This window comes from Triticum aestivum, chromosome 5A (assembly GCF_018294505.1).
Source record: "Triticum aestivum cultivar Chinese Spring chromosome 5A, IWGSC CS RefSeq v2.1, whole genome shotgun sequence".
NCBI classification, from domain to species: domain Eukaryota; kingdom Viridiplantae; phylum Streptophyta; class Magnoliopsida; order Poales; family Poaceae; genus Triticum; species Triticum aestivum.
In genome coordinates, this window is record NC_057806.1 from 458,860,283 (window position 1) to 458,882,739 (window position 22,457).

Consider the following 22,457-nt stretch of genomic DNA (forward strand, 5'->3'; position numbering starts at 1 on the left):
TCATTTTGGGATGTCGGCTGGTGGGAGTACGCCCTTGAGGAAAGAGTAGAGAAGAACAAGCGCTCTCTTTGGCTGGTAACTAGGAACCAGATGGCCAGCACCCCTCACTGATGCAAACGTGAAGCCTCCCTTGTACTGCTGAACATAGCCTCCAACCTAAATCCACCACTACCCCATTAATTTCATCACAGGATCAAGCACACATCATATCGAATTTACTTGGCTTTTTTCGATGTCCATTTCTGAACACCCAGCAATTACCTCGCTGTCTGGGGTGTACCAAGGGCGCCATGGCTTCGTGATGGGTAGGTTGAGATCGTTGACGGAGTACCTCGTCGCGGTAATGGGGCACACATCATCCATATCCCCACTGAAGAAATCGTGGTTGTTCTAGTTAGAAACCTGAAGCGTAGCTACTTTATTCTGCTCAATGCTCAATGTGTGCATGCATATATATAGTACCTATAGAGCCATACACTTAACCCACGTTTGACTAGCCTTCTGATGGTTGGCACCATGGAAACTGGGCCGTCGTTATAGTCCAAGTCTGGGCTGAAAGAAATGAAGTTGCGTAGTGCAAATTAGTTAGACCGGGCGTTGCGCTCAAAGGAAAAGAAAAAAAAAGATTGGGAAGACGTGCTCTGTAGCAGGTATTGTGTGTAATATACAGTACTTTTTTTGCGCGCGGTAAGTACTATACAGTACTTACCTGCAAGCTGTCCAACTTGTGTTGGCCCGGGCGTGCAGAGCTTGTTGCACCTCGCCATTGTTGAGGTAAGCCAGGACGTAGTGGTCGATGCACGGATCGTAGCCAGCCAGCTGATAAACCATAATTTATAAAGACGTACTGTGAATGGTCAAAGATTTTTTTTTCTTCATTCTTATAGCTATCTTATGTAGCTGTTCGAGTAGTAGAAATGTTTGCATTGCTGCCCATAGAAATGTTTTATTTTCATTGGGAAAAAATGATCGAGACTAGCCGATCAACGGTGTGATCTTACGTAGCCGGACGAGTGGTACGTGCCGTCACGTTCCGACTTGAGGCAGATCGGGGCGTATATGTTGTGGAGATCGATGTTGCCTATCCGGGGCTTGCGCGACGCCACGAAGCACTGCCAGTCGTCTTTCGAGGTGAAGGTGCAGTTTTCACGGATATTGGCCCACCCCTCGTCGGAGATCACCCCGTGGTTCCATAAGAACTCGAGGCTCCCCTTGTCGTTCATGAAATCGTCAAGGTACGGATTGCCGACCTACATATATATAACGTGACGAGAAATGGATATAAGTGTGTAATAAGTTGCGGGACAAAAGGAGGTGAATCAAACTAGGCACTAGTACTTACCAAGATGCCGCGGAGGTTTATGAGAGTGGCGCCGTAGAGCTCGTTCATGTATTCGATCACGGTGGCGAGCTGCGGCACGTAGTGGCCGCCGTAGCTCTCTCCGGCGATGTAGAAGTCGCGGCCCTTGTACTCCGGGAACCGCTCCAGCCATTTGAGCAGGAAGACGAACGCGTCCTTGGCGGTTCTCGGGTCGCCAACGTTGTCGTTATTGTTCGGGTTGTTGCTCGCGTAGGAGAACCCCACGCCGGCCGGTGACTCCAGGAAGATCACGTTAGCCACTGCACATAGTAATCTTCTCAGTTCAGTATAAAACAATGATCAGTGATATCTACTCCGCTCAGAAGACAGTTCGACTTAGACACTTACGGTTGTTCCAGGCATGCTTGTTCCTGCTCAGGGTCTTGCCGTCGGGGTTCACTCGGAACGGGCCGAGCTCCGTCATGGCGCCGTACCCGAGCGACGAGCACCCGGGCCCACCGTTGAGCCAGAGGAGGAGCGGCTTGGAGGCCGCCTCGTAGGGGGCCTCGACGAAGTAGTAAAAGAGCTCCCGGCCGTGCTTCTCGCTCACCGTGACGTAGCCGGAGTACTGGTCGAAGTTGACCCGCGGCGGCTGGCCGGGCAGCGCAGCGATCTTGTCGGCCGCCTTGGCGCCCAGAGGTGGGAACGGAAATTGCGTTGGCAGGTGGCTGAAGCTGCTGGCGTCGGCCCATGGGTCGGTTTCCTCGGGCACGTTCGCACTACTGGCCCTTAAAGCTTGCCTCTTCTTGGCCGTGGACAAGATGAACTTCCTGAGCTGGTCCTCCTGGGAGGCATCTGCAAGTGATGCGCCCAGCAGAACCAGCAGCAGGAAGAAGGTAGTCCCAACCATCTCGCCTGTGACTTTGTGATCTTGTGAAAGATCAATCTGCCTGTCGAGGTGTATATATGGAGTAGGAAAATGCATATTACTCCTAGGTGAGTAACTGAGATCCGATAAACAACGGTCTGAATAGAAGCATGCAGCTCGGATTCTCCAAGGCTGTTGGCTAGCTATACTTGCCGGGTTTGGATTCCCCGATGGTAATTTTTGAGTTTACATGGCGCGAACGGTCAGGTGAGACGATGATGGCTAACCATGGAGTACATCGGAAGGACCCAACTCTAGCGGTGGGTTAAGAATGCCGGCCGGCGGAAGCAAATTTTAACACAATGGGCTTACTGACAATTTACTTCGATTAAGACCAAGATGGAAATGGTAAATGTTCGCTTAGAAAAATGATGTTTTAAGTTCCAGGCTTCCAGATGTGAACGCACTTGATTACGTCATAACATTCCTTTGGACGCATACCATAGCCAAACTGCGAAGAGTAGGTATGTTTAGAGCATTTCTAATCGATGCCCTAAATATCTTTAGAAGAGCAAAATGAGGAGTTCACCACACCTAGCCGAACTCTCAAATGTTTAGGGTATCTTCGACACCGATTCTCAAACCGCCTGCATACGTCTGGATCACGCTGTCCGGGCCGTGGAAGCCATTCAATGCGGGCTTATGTTGATCCGCAGGGCGGACCGGACGCACTTTCTCCCACAAACTCGAGAAAAATGTGGGGGGCTTTGTGGGCGTCCAGACAGTACCAACATCCGCTTTTTACCACCCTGACCACCCAAACCCCTCCGCCCTTGGCCGCACGCATTTCCGTCTGGCGCCGGATGCCCACATTCATGTCGTTGTAGAGCGCACCTGCACATTGAAGACGGCTCAGGGCGGACGCGACCTCTCACCGCTTCCGTCATTGAAGCGGCACACCGGTCGAGGATGTCGCACGCGACGCGCCTCTGGTGTCCGCGCCTATTCAATGCTGGTGACGTGTTACTAGACAGGACGGATATCTACCACGCCCGCTCAATGCCCCGTTCGTCTATATGCCGCCGTTAAGCAGGCTCGTCGGCCGAGAAACCAACTCTGACGCTGTGCATTGACGCACCCGGACGCCTGGTCTCACCGAAATCCGAAACTTAAAGGCGACCACACCTGGCTAACTTCACGCCACAACACAAGCCTCTCCACATCCTTAACCCTTGTGCCGTATCCGCCATGACTGCAGTCAGCGAAGCTCTGTGGGAGACCCCCCCTCCACGGAGATGAAGCACGAGGTGGCCGCCCTTTGGGCCGCCTGGCAGAGCGGCCGTGCTAGGCGGATCGAGGCTGACTTGCCTGCCAGCTCGCCTGAGGTCTCTGACGACGAGGATGACCCCACGATGAAGACGGGGTCCAACGACACGGCACCAAAACCCGGGCCTGTGCACGTTGGCTTCACCATGGAGCAGGCGCACGCGCACTACAACACCGCCAGGGCGCCTATGTCGGCGTTCCAACAGGCGCAAGAGAAACACCAGTACAACCTGTTTCTCCTGCAGTAGCATCGGCTGGCAGAGGGCCAGATCGATGGCGAGCATGCGAGCGAGGAGGCCGTGGCGGCCTTGGCCCCGGTGAACCCCAACTTCGTCGCGAAGTAGCTTGCGATCAACGAGACCGTCTGCGCTAAAGCCACAACTCGCCAGGAAGCAGCCGCCGCGGAGGCGCAACTGTAGGCGATCGCAGAGGAGAACAACGTCAGCTGCGCCTCCTACATGCCGCCAAAGAACTATCAAGCGTCCCGGTGGGACGACGACAACGCTGGCGCCACCATTTTCACCGTGGACCTCACGTCCACCAGTGACGAACAGGGTGCAGACTCCTTCGAGAATAAGTAGGACACGGGAGGTGGCACCCCCTGGTGTACCATGTGGGCCGGTCTGTCTCCGGTGTTCTACTCTTACTTGCCGAAGACCGCACCTTCACTTCATGGTTCTTATCACCGGTGCTCATGAAGACGAGGATGAAGGAGGCGGTCCCAGAAAGAGAATAACAAGGGCTTGGACGCCGGCGCCCATCATAGTTTTTTCTTTGTTCTAAATGTTAGAAGTGTCATGCAAATCCGCCGTGTTTGCATGAATGTCGTCCGTTAATATAAATTATATCCGAACTTGAATGAAATCCGATCATGTTTGCACGAATTTCGTCCACTTCATTTGGATGGTAATTGAAATGTATGCAAGCAGCCATTACAAGAAAATATACCATTTGCCACCAGATATTTTGCAACCAAGCGGTTTGGTGGCTGTAGATGTACTAATTGCAACCGGTTAATTAGTTCCTTGGTCACAATAGGCCTATGAGCTGTACACTCACGAGTTTGTATAGAGGGCAGAAATAGCAACCAAGGACTAATATGCAAAAAGACAAGTCACTCGTACGGTTCCTAGCGTATCCCCAAATCGAATCGCCCGTGGCGGCGGCGGCGGCGGCGGCCTGAATCGCCCCTGGCGGCGACCGACGCATTCCTATGGTTTTTTTTCATCGGAGCGGGCGGCGGAAGGCGGAGGGCGCATCGGAGAGGGGCCTCTTCCTCGCGGCGGCAGCGGCAACGGCGGGCTTGTTCCTCGCGGCGGCAGCGGCGGGCTTGTCCCTTGCGGCGGTGGTGGCGGCGCGGCTGCGTGGGGGAAGGGAAGCAGCTGCGGCAATGGCCGCGTGGGCGAAGAGAAGCGGCTTCGGTAGCAGAGGGGCGCAAGGTCTGCTGCCGCAACAGACGCCTAGGGTTCCACCTTCTCCAACCCTAACCAGCTCTGCCGCAGCCAACGAGATCTCGCTCTCACCGTCAACACCAGCAAAGGCTTCAACCCTTAAGATTGATCTCCCCTCTGTCCTTACCTCCATCCACGTGTCCCTCCATTAATTTGCTTGGAGTTCTTGATGGCTAGATGTGCACTTCAAGTGTTTGTGGAAATGTGGAAGTAAAATATACATGTAGCATTCGATCTGTGATCTGAAAACTGGCTGGGCCTACGATGTAGCATTCGGTTTGTGATTTGAATATAATATGCATGTGGTAAAATATACAGTATAGTGTTACTGCATATTGATACTTACAGCAACAGGACTTGTATATTATATACTTACTGCATATTGAGGAGGAAGCTACCAATGTTTCCATAGATGAAACTTTTGAAGGCAATATCTCGTGTCGACATGATGTTGCACCGGAAATTCTTACTGATCCAAAAGGGGTTATATGTCCCCTGTTTCAGGTTATGCTAGACCACATGTGTCCTGTTTCAGGTTATATTAGAATAATGGTGTCTTGTATCAGGTTATAAGTGTCAGGTTTCGGGTTATATCAGACTATACCTATCCTGTTTGTGGTTATATCAGCCTATATGTCTCATGTTTTAGGTTATATTAGACTATATGTGTCCTGTTTTAGGTTATATCAGATTACTATTGACACTTATGATATTATTCTGTCGCCACAACATATCTAATTACTATGTAACTCGTGGTTTATTTCTATTGACATAGCAAATCTGAACTTGACCAAAATGGCAGGTCATCCACCTAAGAGAGAAAACCTATTGGAGAAAACAATGAACTACTTTCCAGAGAGATTGGACTTCTTACACGGTACCATGGCTCTGTGATCATTTTGAAACAGAAGAATTTAAGGTATAGTAGTCTTGGAGTGGGTTTCAGCAGTTCTGCATTTATCTTTATCACTCAACCCTGCCTTATTTGTTCACATAAAATTACCATATGCATAAACGGTCCACAATTGGAAAGGCTAACCGCTCAAACCTACCTTATGTTCACATGAAGGGAACAAAGTCATTTGTAGCTGTTCAACATGAATTAGTAAGTCACTATTACTTATCTTTATCTTGTGTCACAATTGTTGTGAAAGCAGAATATATAAACTTGTAGCTATCTTATATTCATGTCTTTTGACTTCAAATCTTGTATTATCAGAATTGTGTCAATATCAGACTGTACAAGGAGTGTTACTCTAGTGATAAGAAGGGATGGGCATCAGAAGATGCCAGGAATAAACATGTAAGTGCCATGTAACAAATTAATTTCTGTTGAGAAAGATTAAGCAATGAGAATACTAGACACAAATGAGAACTAGAGAGCAAGAAATGGGAGAAATGACCTCTGAAACAGAGAAAAATAATAGCTAGAGCTTAGAGAGGAATGATCATGCTATTTGTGCCAACAATGGGTCGGTAATAAGAGAGAAAGAAGTTGGCAGCTATGCAGCAAAAGGCTTTAACCGTGCTTGAATCTGTTTCACCATGTGCATGACATAGGTACAAACTTTGAAGTGCCCTATTTTCTCATGACTTGTAGTAGATGGTGCACTATTATTAGGACTGTAGTAATTTAAGACTGAGAAAGTCAATTTCTGTAAGATCCTCATCAAGCATTGTCATCATTGGGAATCAAATAATTTTTGCTTGACTATATGGTTCTTGTACTTTTAAGTAGTAGGGATGGCAGAACTGGACTTTAATGGCTGCGGTTGTTCAAATAATTGAAAGTTGTTAGTGTTGCATTATACTAACAATAAATTTGGGTACTTTTAAATACATTATTATGTTGCTGCATTTAAGAATGTAAATGCCTTTCATTTCTTGTATTATTAATGCAGGAAGAAATGTTGCAGAAGCGGAATGAACATATAAAGGAGGGCGAAGTACCTTTAACCGAGCAAGGAATATGGTATATGGTTACATCAGAGGTCGGGGTCATGGACGGCACTAGTGCGAGACAGCTCGGTTTCCCAACTAATAGATCTGTTTTCAGGTCAGGCTACAGATCTACTCTTCTGATGGTATGATCAGTATAACTCTCAAAAAGTCAGTTTGCCTCTCATCGTGTGATTTGGCATATTTATTCAAGAGGTTGAACTTGAATTTAAAAATTACAGGTTCTCTGGTCTCATATGGAGGGTCGAGGGGGTGAAGCAATTTTGGAGAGGTACACTGTTTGCATTGCTATTATGTAGTTTTGAAGTAAAGTTTATGAGCATCTTCTAAATTGTGCTTGGTTCTATCTATGTTTGCCAATGAAATTACCAAGAAAGTGGGTTTACTGACTCTGGAGAAGACCGCGACTACCAATGAATTAAAAAAAGAATTACATGCTTTGCAATTTCAGTTTAGTCTTAGTTTTATTAATTGTATATGGATCTGGTGTGCGGTTCCTATTTCGAGCAGCTTAATTGTTCTAGTGTGTCAACTTGCATAGTACCTTTCGAATATCTGAATACCTGCATTACTGGCTTCAGTTAACGATTCACACACACACACACACACAAAGTTTTGCTATGAGATATATAACCATATTGATGATGCATGCATTTTTAGAAGCACAATGCAAATAGTAGTACCTTTTGCCAATCAATAGGTTGCTGCTATCACTCACCCTACTACAGCAATCCTAGTACTTATCCTTGTACGCACAAGAGCAACAACACTAGATTTTCATTGAAGGAAATACATGTTTCTGGGTGAACAGATTTAAAGTTAGTAACATGTTCCTGGGTCAATTGGTTTATTCGCAACCTAGAGTATATGTGATGAATATACCTAGCAACCCTTTTGACCAAAGTCAGTAACTATGCACATTTTTTTGAATTCATCAATAAATGAACATCATCGACGTCATTTTAACTTATTTCGAATTTTCCAGGTGTAGAGGACATGTGGGGAGTGATCGGAGCAGTGCTAAACTTGATTCTTTGCAGATGCCAAAAGTTCAGTTTACCCAAATGCCAAAAGAGTAGTTCCTGCTTTGTAAATTCGGCTTGCGAATACTAGATGCAAAATACTACTCCCTCTGTCCCATAATATAAGAACGTTTTTTATACTAGTGTAGTGTCAAAAACGTTCTTATATTATGGGACGGAGGGAGTAGAATACTTCCTAGTTGGTGATTGGATTATATGTTTGGAGCAGTACTAAAGTGGTACTTTACAAATACTAGAATAGTCTTTCCTAGTTGTGAAACAAAATTTGGCTTGCAAATGATCCAAATGTAATGTTTGGATCATAAGTTTACAAATGCTGATTCTGATCTTCTTCCTGTAGAATGTCTAAAATTCTAAGATTTCTAGCAACTATAAATGTCAGCGTGTGGTAATATATTGTAGCTATGATATAGTTGCTTTCTTATGCCTTTAGTTACCATGGTTTACAATTTTAAGGGTTACAAAAGATGTCTAGTCACCAACATGTAGCTGGTCTCTAAATTCTTTTAGTCACCAAGCCTTGGCTGGTCACTTGATATCTCTAGCCACTAACCATGTACATGGTGGCTGTAAATTTTTAGCAACCAAGTCGTACTTGGTCTCTATATGTCATTAGTCACCAAGTCTCCCTTAGTCGCTTGATGCCATTAGTCACTAGATTTGGTTGGTAGCTATTGATATGACATGTAGCGACCAGGGTTTGCAATGTTGGTCGCTCAATATCTATAGCGACTAGACTATAGCCACCACGAAGCGACCAAGTGGTGTTGGTAGCAGTAGACTAGTAGCAATCAATTTTGAACTTTTAGCAACCGGTCACCTTGGTGGCTAAAACTCATATCTCTAGTAGTGAACGTTCTTCTGTATCCGTGTCCGTGAACTGGTCCTCCCTGTCCAGAAACGGATGTGGAAAGAAATTTGCGGATGCGAACTGTTCCCCTTTTGTGTGTTGTTCGTGCCTGGTGTATTAGCCGGATGCGTGTGTGGTCTGCAGCGGCCGGTGTGCATGCGCATTGTCATACACTCAGGCGTGGTGGTGTGTGCTATATGTGCCTCCGTTCCGGCCTCCCATCACCGTCCCAAGCGCCTCTTCTAACCCGTTGTTATCTCTGTCCTAGTCGCTGGAAGGAAGAAGGAAGAAGATGGACAAAAACTTCCATGTAGAGTCAGTTTGTTTGAGGGGTTAAATTTCAAGGTTTAGTTAGGTCTGACCACTATTTAACTCCTTAAATTATAAGGAGTTAAAGTTTAGGGGATTGGTTGAAGATACTCTTGTGATTCGTGTTATTAGTACAAGTGTTTGTAGATATAATATCTAGAACTAACATATAGTTGGTTGATCCAAAATTTCTTTGTACTCCAACACACTACCCCTATTTTATCATATGTCTCATTAGAGCGGATTATCATTTAAGTAGGAAGTGAAGTTTACATCAATAACGAGGTGTAAGTGGTGGTTTTTTTCAATCTTTATGTCCCGTGACTCTGGTCTTTAGTAGGCACTACCTGAGTGTATAAATGTGTTGGTGGTGGTGTTGTGTGTGGTGTGTCTACCTTCTGCTTGATGTTTCTCAAAGATACTCCCTCTGTCCTACAATATAAGACGTTTTTGCAAGCTATGTTAACTTCCATAAACGTGAATATAATGTTGATCAACACATCATATTGTGAACTAAGAAACAACATAAATATCAGCGGTGGCGTCCACAATACATCATTCCTTGATCATGTACATGAGTATAAGTATCTAGTTGGGCAACAAAAGGAACTCATCGATAGACTTTGATGGCGTATGTGAGTTCAGGCAGGGTGTTTGTGTAACTTAAATGTCTTGCTTTAGCTTACTGCATCCCTACTTCTTTTAAGGAGATCAAAAGATTGGGGGTGCCAACCATCCCTCTCTTCCATACAGTTTCATGTGACCTTCATGAACACATATTTTTATTCGTCTTCATAAGAAGAGAAAATTTCTTGTTTGGCCCTTCCATTATTTGCCCTAAAATCTTTTTCCACTTTTTTTGACACTAGAACTTCATTTTGTTCCATCAAAGACATTTTGTCACTTTTGGCCACTAATACCACTAGATGACTTGTTGCGTTGAACACATTTTGTTAGTTTTGGCCACTCATACCACTAGATGACCTGTTGCGTTGAACCCATTTTATTGGAGACCCACTAGGATGTATTTTAATTCACCCTTTTCTCCCAACGATTTCATAATTGGGCGTTGAACCCATTTTATTGGAGACCCACTAGGACGTATTTGCAAATATTTTTCAGGATTCTATCTTTGCCAGTATCCCTCCGTGAATTGGAATGATCTGAACATTTTCCTGGCAAAACAATCTCGGGCAATAAGAAATGTTTCACAATGTTAACAATGAGCACAATAAAAGATGAGGATGGACAAGAATCATGTTTTTTTCACCCGTAGCCACAATGATGACTTTTGTGACTCAGATTCAACAAGACTTCTATTGGGGGGGTAATGAAATTCCCTTAGGATCCCACCCAGTCCTACATGGTAGCAACATAGTGAAAATTCATACTAAATCAAATAAACACAATTAGACAAGTCCATGCTAACAGGCATGGTAAAAAAGTAAAAGAATGAGATAATAAATGAAAGACAATGTCAAAGTAGAAGCCCCATGAAGAAAAAAACATTTATGTTGAGGAATTCTTGCTAGTCCACTATGGACCATGTGCCATCTCCTCATCCTTATCCCTCCATGGACTAGTTGGTCTACACGTATAACTATGTACCCCTCTTTCCTATTACCTCAGAAGGTAGCATTGGTCTTTTTCAAGGACTGCTGACATATAGAAACCCCTAAGGGTAAGGGGTAGAGGCTCATTCATCTAAAACTCATTACGAGAGGAGGAGGAGGGGGGGGGGGGGAGGGGGCTAGTCTCTTGACATCCGAGAAGTTCCATATAGCCTGGAGTCGAGAATCAAGACTAGCGGTCGCCTCAGAAGGCTCGATCTAATCTCGACATAACATCCTTCATGTCATAGGAGTAGGCCACACTCCAACAAGGTGACCAAACCTATTTAAAACATATCAAACTGTCCATCTTGTCGGTGTCTGACGACCTTCACTACAAGTCCATGTACACGCACCCCTAATAATCTTTGTTGTGACTATGTTATTATGATAGCCCCTACTCTCCTATTGTCCCGAGACAACAATACTATATAAACTTGAATATGCCTAACAAATGGAGATACACTATGATTAAAATTCAAACATGTTTACCTGGGACAAGCTATGATATGCTAATACTTTTATTATCTTCAATATGAACAAAATTGCAACTCTTTTCATCATCACACGAGGGTTAAACCCTTAGACATACGCATGGATACATTGTTATCCATATCTTGAAAGGTGTAAGCAACGATTTATTGTGAGGCTGGAGGGAGTCAATCCAACATTAACGAAAATACACTTAGACATGTGAGTATCCAAATAGCCCAATTCAGTTGGGGATATCAGCAGGTGGTAGCGTGCCCTTGAGGAAAGAGTAGAGGAGCAGAAGTGCTCTCTTTGGCTCTTAGTACCATATGTTTCTGCTCATCCATTAATTACCTCATTGTCTGGGGTGTACCAAGGGCGCCATGGCTTTGTGATGGGTAGGTTGGGATCGTTGACAGAGTACCTCATCGAGGTAATCGAGCATATGGAGTCCATATCGCCACTGGAGGAAAGGTGCTCATTCAAGTTAGAAACCTCATGCTTGCTTTATTCTACTCAATGCTCACTTGCTCAGTGTTCAATTCATGCATGAAATTGGAATGGAATATAGATATCACATTTACAGTACCTGAAGATCCATACGCTTAACCCACATTTGACTAGCCTTCTGATGGTTAGCACCATGGAAACTGGGCCGTCGTTATAGCCCAAGTCTAAGCTGAAAGAAAAGAAGGATCGTAGTGCAAATTAGATTGGGGTGTTGCACTGTTGCGCTCAAGAGCAAGAACAAAAATAAAATGGGGTGAAGTGCTCTGTAGCAGCAGAGCATTAGAGTGTGGCGTTGCAAAGACCGGGCTCCATGGAGCTCGTTTTGCCAAAAAATTAAATATATTTAAAAGTTTCAAAAAATGTCAAAAAAAAATCTGCAAATGCATATGCATATTCTCCAAGTATGTATAAAATTTTATTAAATAATTTGATTATTTGCGTCCTACACACAAAAGACAAATATCTGACACAAATACTGCAAAGAAAAAGCCTATTTTAATCCGTGTATTTGTCTCGTTTGTGTACATCACATATGAATATATACATTCATGAAATTTTATACATGTATACTACAAGTATATATCTACATGAAAACTATTTTTCAGATTTTTTCGAGATGTGGAAAAGATATTTTTACTGAAAAAATAAAGAGCTCAATGGAGCTCGGCCTCTGCGGGCACTTTCCACAGAGCATTATGCATATAGACTACATATAACTTACTCGCAACCTGACCAACTTGTGTTTGTCCGGGCATGCCGAGCTTCTTGCACCTCGCCATTGTTCAGGTAAGCGTCGACGTAGTGGTCCATGCACGGGTCGTAGCCAGCCAGCTGACAAATCAAAATGGCAAAAACTGTGACCATGGCCAATTATTATTATTATTATTATTATTATTATTATTATTATTATTATTATTATTACTATTATTATTATTATTATTATTATTATTATAGTTGTTGTTGTTGTTGTTGTTGTTATTATTATTATTATTATTATTATTGTTGTTATTATTATTATTGTTATTATTATTATTGTTATTATTATTATTAGTAGTAGTAGTAGTAGTAGTAGCAGCAACAGCAGTAGTAGTAGTGTTGCGAAAAACTGTGATCTCGTTATCTTATGTATCTGCTGGAGTGATAGGTGCCGTCACGTTCCGACTGAAGGCAGATCGGGGCGTATATGTGTTGGGGAACGCAGCAGAATTTTAAAATTTTCTACGCATCACCAAGATCAATCTATGGAGTCATCTAGCAACGAGGGAGAGGGGAGTGCATCTACATACCCTTGTAGATAGCGAGCGGAAGCGTTCAAGAGAACGGGGTTGATGGAGTCGTACTCGTCATGATCCAAATCACCGATGACCGAGCGCCGAACGGACGACACCTCCGCGTTCAACGCACGTACGGTTGGGGAAGACGTCTCCTCCTTCTTGATCCAGCAAGGGGAAGGGGAGGTTGATGGAGATCCAGCAGCACGACGGCGTGGTGGTGGAAGCAGCGGTGATCTCGGCAGGGCTTCGCCAAGCTAACGAGAGGGAGAGGTGTTACGAGGGTAGAGGAAGGCGCCAGGGACTTGGGTGCGGCTGCCCTCCCTCCCCCCACTATATATAGGGCCCCTAGGGGGGGGGGGGCGCCGGCCCTAGGAGATCCCATCTCTAAGGGGGGGGGAGGGGGCGGCCAAGGGGGGACTTGCCCCCCAAGTCAGGTGGGGCGCCCCCACCCCTAGGGTTTCCAACCCTAGGCACAAGGGGAGGCCCATGGGGGCACACCAGCCCACCAGGGGCTGGTTCCCCTCCCACTTCAGCCCATTGGGCCCTCCGGGATAGGTGGCCCCACCCGGTGGACCCCCGGGATCCTTCCGGTGGTCCCGGTACAATACCGATTACCCCCGAAACTTTCCCGATGGCCGAAACTGGACTTCCAATATATAAATCTTCACCTCCGGACCATTCCGGAACTCCTCGTGACGTCCGGGATCTCATCCAGGACCCCGAACAACTTTTGGGTTACCGCATACTAATATCTCTACAACCCTAGCGTCACCGAACCTTAAGTGTGTAGACCCTACGGGTTCGGGAAACACGCAGACATGACCGAGACGACTCTCCGGTCAATAACCAACAGCGGGATCTGGATACCCATGTTGGCTCCCACATGTTCCATGATGATCTCATCGGATGAACCACGATGTCGAGGATTCAATCAATTCCGTATTCAATTCCCTTTGTTAATCGGTACGTTACTTGCCCGAGATTCGATCATCGGTATCCCAATACCTCGTTCAATCTCGTTACCGGCAAGTCACTTTACTCGTACCGTAATGCATGATCCCGTGACCAAACACTTGGTCACATTGAGCTCATTATGATGATGCATTACCGAGTGGGCCCAGAGATACCTCTCCGTCATACAGAGTGACAAATTCCAGTGTCGATCCGTGTCAACCCAACAGATACTTTCAGGGATACCTGTAGTATACCTTTATAGTCACCCAATTACGTTGTGACGTTTGGTACACCCAAAGCACTCCTACGGCATCCAGGAGTTACACGATCTCATGGTCTAAGGAAATGATACTTGACATTGGAAAAGCTCTAGCAAACGAACTACACGATCTTGTGCTATGCTTAGGATTGGGTCTTGTCCATCACATCATTCTCCTAATGATGTGATTCCGTTATCAATGACATCCAATGTCCATAGTCAGGAAACCATGACTATCTGTTGATCAACGAGCTAGTTAACTAGAGCCTCACTAGGGACATGTTATGGTCTATGTATTCACACATGTATTATGATTTCCGGATAACACAATTATAGCATGAATAATAGACAATTATCATGAACAAGGAAATATAATAATAATCATTTTATTATTGCCTCTAGGACATATTTCCAACAGTCTCCCACTTGCACTATAGTCAATAATCTAGTTACATTGTGATGAATCGAACACCCATAGAGTTCTGGTGTTGATCATGTTTTGCTCGCGGAAGAGGTTTAGTTAATGGATCTACGACATTCAGATCCGTATGTACTTTGCAAATATCTATGTCTCGATCTTGAACATTTTCACGAATGGAGTCGAAGCGACGCTTGATGTGCCTGGTTTTCTTGTGAAACCTGGGCTCCTTGGCAAGGGCAATAGCTCCAGTGTTGTCACAGAAGAGAGTGATCGGCCCCGACGCATTGGGTATGACTCCTAGGTCGGTGATGAACTCCTTCATCCAGATTGCTTCATGCGCTGCCTCCGAGGCTGCCGTGTACTCCGCTTCACATGTAGATCCCGCCACGACGCTTTGCTTGCAACTGCACCAGCTTACTGCCCCACCATTCAAAATATACACGTATCCGGTTTGTGACTTAGAGTCATCCAGATCTGTGTCGAAGCTAGCGTCGACGTAACCCTTTACGATGAGATCCTCATCACCTCCATATACGAGAAACATATCCTTAGTCCTTTTCAGGTACTTCAGGATGTTATTGACCGCTGTCCAGTGTTCCATGTCGGGATTACTTTGGTACCTTCCTATCAAACTCACGGCAAGGTTTACATTAGGTCTGGTACACAGCATGGCATACATGATAGATCCTATGGCTGAGGCATAGGGGACGACACTCATCTTTTCTCTATCTTCTGCCGTGGTCGGACATTGAGCTGAGCTCAATTTCACACCTTGCAACACAGGCAAGAACCCCTTCTTGGACTGATCCATATTGAACTTCTTCAACATCTTATCAAGGTATGTGCTTTGTGAAAGACCTATGAGGCATCTCGATCTATCTCTATAGATCTTGATGCCTAATATGTAAGCAACTTCTCCAAGGTCCTTCATTGAAAAACACTTATTCAAGTAGGCCTTAATACTGTCCAAAAGTTCTATATCATTTCCCATCAAAAGTATGTCATCCACATATAATATGAGAAATGCTACAGAGCTCCCACTCACTTTCTTGTAAACGCAGGCTTCTCCATAAGTCTGCATAAACCCAAACGCTTTGATCATTTCATTAAAGCGAATGTTCCAACTCCGAGATGCTTGCACCAGCCCATAGATGGAGCGCTGGAGCTTGCATACCTTGTTAGCATTCTTAGGATCGACAAAACCTTCCAGCTGCATCATATAGAATTCTTCCTTAAGAAAGCCGTTAAGGAATGCTGTTTTGACGTCCATTTGCCATATCTCATAATCATAGTATGCGGCAATTGCTAACATGATTCGGAACGGACTTCAGCTTCGCTACGGGTGAGAAGGTCTCATCGTAGTCAACCCCTTGAACTTGTCGATAACCCTTAGCGACAAGTCGAGCCTTATAGATGGTAACATTACCATCTGCGTCCGTCTTCTTCTTAAAGATCCATTTATTCTCTATCGCTCGCCGATCATCGGGCAAGTCTGTCAAAGTCCATACTTTGTTTTCATACATGGATCCTATCTCGGATTGCATGGCTTCAAGCCATTTGTTGGAATCTGGGCCCGCCATTGCTTCTTCATAGCTCGAAGGTTCACCGTTGTTTAACAACATGATTTCCAGGACAGGGTTGCCATACCATTCTGGTGTGGAACGTGTCCTTGTGGACCTTCGAAGTTCAGTAGCAACTTGATCCAAAGTACCTTGATCATCATCATTAACTTCCTCTCTAGTCGGTGCAGGCACCACAGGAACATCTTCCTGAGCTGCGCTACTTTCCGGTTCAAGAGGCAGTACTTCATCGAGTTCTACTTTCCTCCCACTTACTTCTCTCGAGAGAAACTCTTTCTCTAGAAAGGACCCGTTCTTGGCAAAAAAAGATTTTGCCTTCGGATCTGAGGTAGAAGGTATACCCAATGGTTTCCTTAGGGTATCCTATGAAGACGCATTTTTTCCAGGTTGAAGTTTCTTGAGATAAGCATCGCATCCCCAAACTTTTAGAAATGACAGCTTAGGTTTCTTACCAAACCATAATTCATACGGTGTCATCTCAACGGATTTAGATGGTGCCCTATTTAAAGTGAATGTAGCTGTCTCTAGAGCGTATCCCCAAAATGATAGCGGTAAATCAGTGAGTGACATCATAGATCGCACCATATCCAATAGAGTGCGATTACGACGTTCGGACACACCGTTACACTGAGGTGTTCCAGGCAGCATGAGTTGTGAAACGATTCCACATTTCCTTAAGTGCGTACCAAATTCGTGACTTAAATATTCTTCCCCACGATCTGATCGTAAGAATATTATCTTTCAGTCACGTTGATTCTCTACCTCATTCTGAAATTCCTTGAACTTTTCAAAGGTCTCAGACTTGTGTTTCATCAAATAGACATACCCATATCTACTTAAGTCATCAGTGAGAGTGAGAACATAACGATAGCCACCGCGAGCCTCAACGCTCATTGGACCGCACACATCAGTATGTATAATTTCCAATAAGTTGGTTGCTCGATCCATTGTTCAGGAGAACGGAGTCTTGGTCATTTTACCCATGAGGCATGGTTCGTACGTGTCAAATGATTCAAAATCAAGAGACTCCAAAAGTCCATCTGTATGGAGCTTCTTCATGCGTTTGACACCGATGTGACCAAGGCGGCAGTGCCACAGATATGTGGGACTATCATTATCAATCTTACATCTTTTGGTATTCACACTATGAATATGTGTAACATCACGTTCGAGATTCATTAAGAATAAACCATTGACCAGCGGGGCATGACCATAAAACATATCTCTCATATAAATAGAACAACCATTATTCTCGGATTTAAATGAGTAGCCATCTCATATTAAACGAGATCCAGATGCAATGTTCATGCTCAAAGCTGGCACTAAATAACAATTATTGAGGTTTAAAACTAATCCCGTAGGTAAATGTAGAGGTAGCGTGCCGACGGCGATCACATCGACCTTGGAACCATTCCCGACGCGCATCGTCACCTCGTCCTTCGCCAGTCTCCGCTTATTCCGCAGCTCCTGTTTTGAGTTACAAATATGAGCAACCGCACCGGTATCAAATACCCAGGAGCTACTACGAGTACTGGTAAGGTACACATCAATTACATGTATATCACATATACCTTTAGTGTTGCCGGCCTTCTTGTCCGCTAAGTATTTGGGGCAGTTCCGCTTCCAGTGTCCCTTTCCCTTGCAATAAAAGCACTCAGTCTCAGGTTTGGGTCCATTCTTTGGCTTCTTCCCGGCAACTGATTTACCGGCCGCGGCAACTCCCTTGCCGTCCTTCTTGAAGTTCTTCTTACCCTTGCCTTTCTTGAAACTAGTGGTTTTATTGACCATCAACACTTGATGTTCCTTTTTGATTTCCACCTCCGCTGATTTCAGCATTGAAAATACTTCAGGAATAGTTTTCACCATCCCCTGCATATTGTAGTTCATCACAAAGCTCTTGTAGCTAGGTGGGAGCGACTGAAGGATTCTGTCAATGACCGCCTCGTCCGGGAGGTTAATGTCCAGCTGGGACAAGCGGTTGTGCAACCCAGACATTTTGAGTATGTGCTCACTGACAGAACTATTTTCCTCCATCTTACAACTGTAGAACTTGTCGGAGACTTCATATCTCTCGACCCGGGCATGAGCTTGGAAAACCATTTTCAGCTCTTCGAACATCTCATATGCACCGTGTTGCTCAAAACGCTTTTGGAGCCCCGGTTCTAAGCTGTAAAGCATGCCGCACTGAACGAGGGAGTAATCATCAGCACACGACTGCCAAGCGTTCATAACGTCTTGGTTCTCTGGGATGGGTGCTGCACCTAGCGGTGCTTCTAGGACATATGCTTTCTTGGCAGCTATGAGGATGATCCTCAGGTTCCGGACCCAGTCCGTATAGTTGCTGCCATCATCTTTCAGCTTGGTTTTCTCTAGGAACGCGTTGAAGTTGAGGTTGACATGAGCGTTGGCCATTTGATCTACAAGACATTTTGCAAAGGTTTTTAGACTAAGTTCATGATAATTAAGTTCATCTAATCAAATTATTTAATGAACTCCCACTCAGACAGACATCCCTCTAGTCATCTAAGTGATACATGATCCGAGTCAACTAGGCCGTGTCCGATCATCACGTGAGACGGACTAGTCATCATCGGTGAACATCTTCATGTTGATCGTATCTTCTATACGACTCATGTTCGACCTTTCGGTCTTCCGTGTTCCGAGGCCATGTCTGTACATGCTAGGCTTGTCAAGTCAACCTAAGTGTATTGCGTGTGTAAATCTGGCTTACACCCGTTGTATTCGAACGTTAGAATCTATCACACCCGATCATCACGTGGTGCTTCGAAACAACGAACCTTCGCAACATTGCACAGTTAGGGGGAACACTTTCTTGAAATTATTGTGAGGGATCATCTTATTTAAGCTACCGTCGTTCTAAGCAAATAAGATGTAAAACATGATAAACATCACATGCAATCAAATAGTGACATGATATGGCCAATATCATTTTGCTCCTTTTGATCTCCATCTTCGGGGCGCCATGATCATCATCGTCACCGGCATGACACCATGATCTCCATCATCATGATCTCCATCATCGTGTCTTCATGAAGTTGTCTCGTCATCTATTACTTCTACTACTATGGCTAACGGTTTAGCAATAAAGTAAAGTAATTACATGACGTTTATGTTGACACGCAGGTCATAAATAAATTAAGACAACTCCTATGGCTCCTGCCGGTTGTCATACTCATCGACATGCAAGTCGTGATTCCTATTACAAGAACATGATCAATCTCATACATCACATATATCATTCATCAGATCCTTTTGGCCATATCACATCACACGGCACATGCTGCAAAAACAAGTTAGACGTCCTCTAATTGTTGTTGCAAATTTTTACGTGGCTGCTATAGGTTTCTTAGCAAGAACGTTTCTTACCTACGCCAAAACCACAACGTGATATGCCAATTTCTATTTACCCTTCATAAGGACCCTTTTCATCGAATCTGATCCGACTAAAGTGGGAGAGACAGACACCCGCTAGCCACCTTATGCAACTAGTGCATGTCAGTCAGTGGAACCTGTCTCACGTAAGCGTACGTGTAAGGTCGGTCCGGGCCGCTTCATCCCACGATGCTGCCGAATCAAGATAAGACTAGTAACGGCAAGTAAATTGACAAAATCGACGCCCACAACATCTTGTGTTCTACTCGTGCATAGAAACTACGCATAGACCTAGCTCATGATGCCACTGTTGGGGAACGTAGCAGAATTTTAAAATTTTCTACGCATCACCAAGATCAATCTATGGAGTCATCTAGCAACGAGGGAGAGGGGAGTGCATCTACATACCCTTGTAGATCGCGAGCGGAAGCGTTCAAGAGAACGGGGTTGATGGAGTCGTACTCGTCGTGATCCAAATCACCGATGACCGAGCGCCGAACGGACGGCACCTCCGCGTTCAACACACGTACGGTTGGGGAAGACGTCTCCTCCTTCTTGATCCAGCAAGGGAAAGGAGAGGTTGATGGAGATCCAGCAACACGATGGCGTGGTGGTGGAAGCAGCGGTGATCTCGGCAGGGCTTCGCCAAGCTCCAACGAGAGGGAGAGGTGTTACGAGGGGAGAGGGAGGCGCTAGGGACTTGGGTGCGGCTGCCCTCCCTCCCCCCACTATATATAGGTCCCCTAGGGGGAGCGTCGGCCCTAGGAGATCCCATCTCCAAGGGGGGGGGGGGGGGCGGCCAAGGGGGGACTTGCCCCCCCCCCAAGTCAGGTGGGGCGCCCCCGACCCCTAGGGTTTCCAACCCTAGGTGCAAGGGGAGGCCCATGGGGGGCGCACCAGCCCACCAAGGGCTGGTTCCCCTCCCACTTCAGCCCATGGGGCCCTCCGGGATAGGTGGCCCCACCCGGTGGACCCCCGGGACCCTTTCGGTGGTCCCGATACAATACCGATTACCCCCGAAACTTTCCCAATGGCCGAAACTGGACTTCCAACATATAAATCTTCACCTCCGGACCATTTCGGAACTCCTCGTGACATCCGGGATCTCATCTGGGACTCCGAACAACTTTCGAGTTACCGCATACTAATATCTCTACAACCCTAGCGTCACCGAACCTTCAGTGTGTAGACCCTACGGGTTCGGGAGACAAGCAGAACCGAGACGACTCTCCGGTCAATAACCAACAGCGGGATCTGGATACCCATGTTGGCTCCCACATGTTCCATGATGATCTCCTCGGATGAACCACGATGTCGAGGATTCAATCAATTCCGTATTCAATTCCCTTTGTCAATCGGTACGTTACTTGCCCGAGATTCGATCGTCAGTATCCCAATACCTCGTTCAATCTCGTTACCGGCAAGTCACTTTACTCGTACCGTAATGCATGATCCCGTGACCAAACACTTGGTCACATTGAGCTCATTATGATGATGCATTACCGAGTGGGCCCAGAGATACCTCTCCGTCATACAGAGTGACAAATTCCAGTCTCGATCCGTGTCAACCCAACAGATACTTTCGGGGATACCTGTAGTATACCTTTATAGTCACCCAGTTACGTTGTGACGTTTGGTACACCCAAAGCACTCCTACGGCATCCGGGAGTTACACGATCTCATGGTCTAAGGAAATGATACTTGACATTGGAAAAGCTCTAGCAAACGAACTACACGATCTTGTGCTATGCTTAGGATTGGGTCTTGTCCATCACATCATTCTCCTAATGATGTGATCTCGTTATCAATGACATCCAATGTCCATAGTCAGGAAACCATGACTATCTGTTGATCAACGAGCTAGTTAACTAGAGGCTCACTAGGGACATGTTATGGTCTATGTATTCACACATGTATTATGATTTCCGGATAACACAATTATAGCATGAATAATAGACAATTATCATGAACAAGGAAATATAATAATAATCATTTTATTATTGCCTCTAGGGCATATTTCCAACATTGTACGTCACATTCCGACTGAAGGCAGATCGGGGCGTATATGTTGTAGTGATCGATGTTGCCTCTCTGGGATGCGTGCACCGCCACGTAGCACTAACAGTCGTCTTTTGGGGTGAAGGTGCTGTTGGCACGGATTCCCGCCCAGATCTCATCGGAGATCACCCCGTGGCTCCATAGGAACTCCAGATTTCCCTCGCCGTTCTTGTAATTGTCAAGGTACGGATTGCCGACCTAGATGACACAACCGAAACATGATATGGCCGGTACAACTACAAGCATGTCCCATGCAAAACAAACCAAAATAATTCTGCAAAGGCGCATGCGAAAGGCACTTACGAAGATGCCGCGAAGGTTGATGAGAGCGGCGCCATAGAGCTCGTTCATGGATTCGATGACGGTGGCGAGCTACATGACGTAGTGGCCGCCATAGCTCTCTCCGGCGATGTAGAAGTCACGGCCCTTATACTTTGGGAACTGCTCCAGCCGTTTGAGCAGGAAGACGAACAGGTCCTCGGCGATTCTGGGGTCGCCAATGTTGTTGTTGTTGTTCGAGTTGTTGCTCGCGTAGGAGAACCCCACGCCGGTAGGCGACTCCAGAAAGATCACGTTAGCCACTGCACACATCTAGTCACGTTATCCATTAGTACTCCCTCCGTCCCATAATATAAGAATGTTTTTGACACTAGTGTAGTGTCAAAAACTTTCTTGTACTATGGGTTGTGTTACTTGGGTGATATACTATACTAGTTGTGTACCACTCTAATTTGTAGGCTTCACTTACGGTTGTTCCAGTCGTACTTGCACTACAACAGGAACCCCCATATAGCAACACATTTTTCCGTATCTAAGAGTCC

General features: G+C 45.5%; 1 long non-coding RNA gene and 1 pseudogene across 1 annotated transcript; one reads left to right on the forward strand and one right to left on the reverse strand.

Moving 5' to 3' along the window:
* On the reverse strand, positions 1-22,227 carry LOC123101384 (serine carboxypeptidase 1-like; annotated as a pseudogene).
* LOC123104015 (uncharacterized) lies at positions 5,749-6,249 on the forward strand. Its single transcript, XR_006450075.1, has 2 exons — positions 5,749-6,050; positions 6,165-6,249. It is a non-coding gene; the product is annotated as an uncharacterized lncRNA (long non-coding RNA).
* Positions 22,228-22,457: the final 230 nt, after the last annotated feature.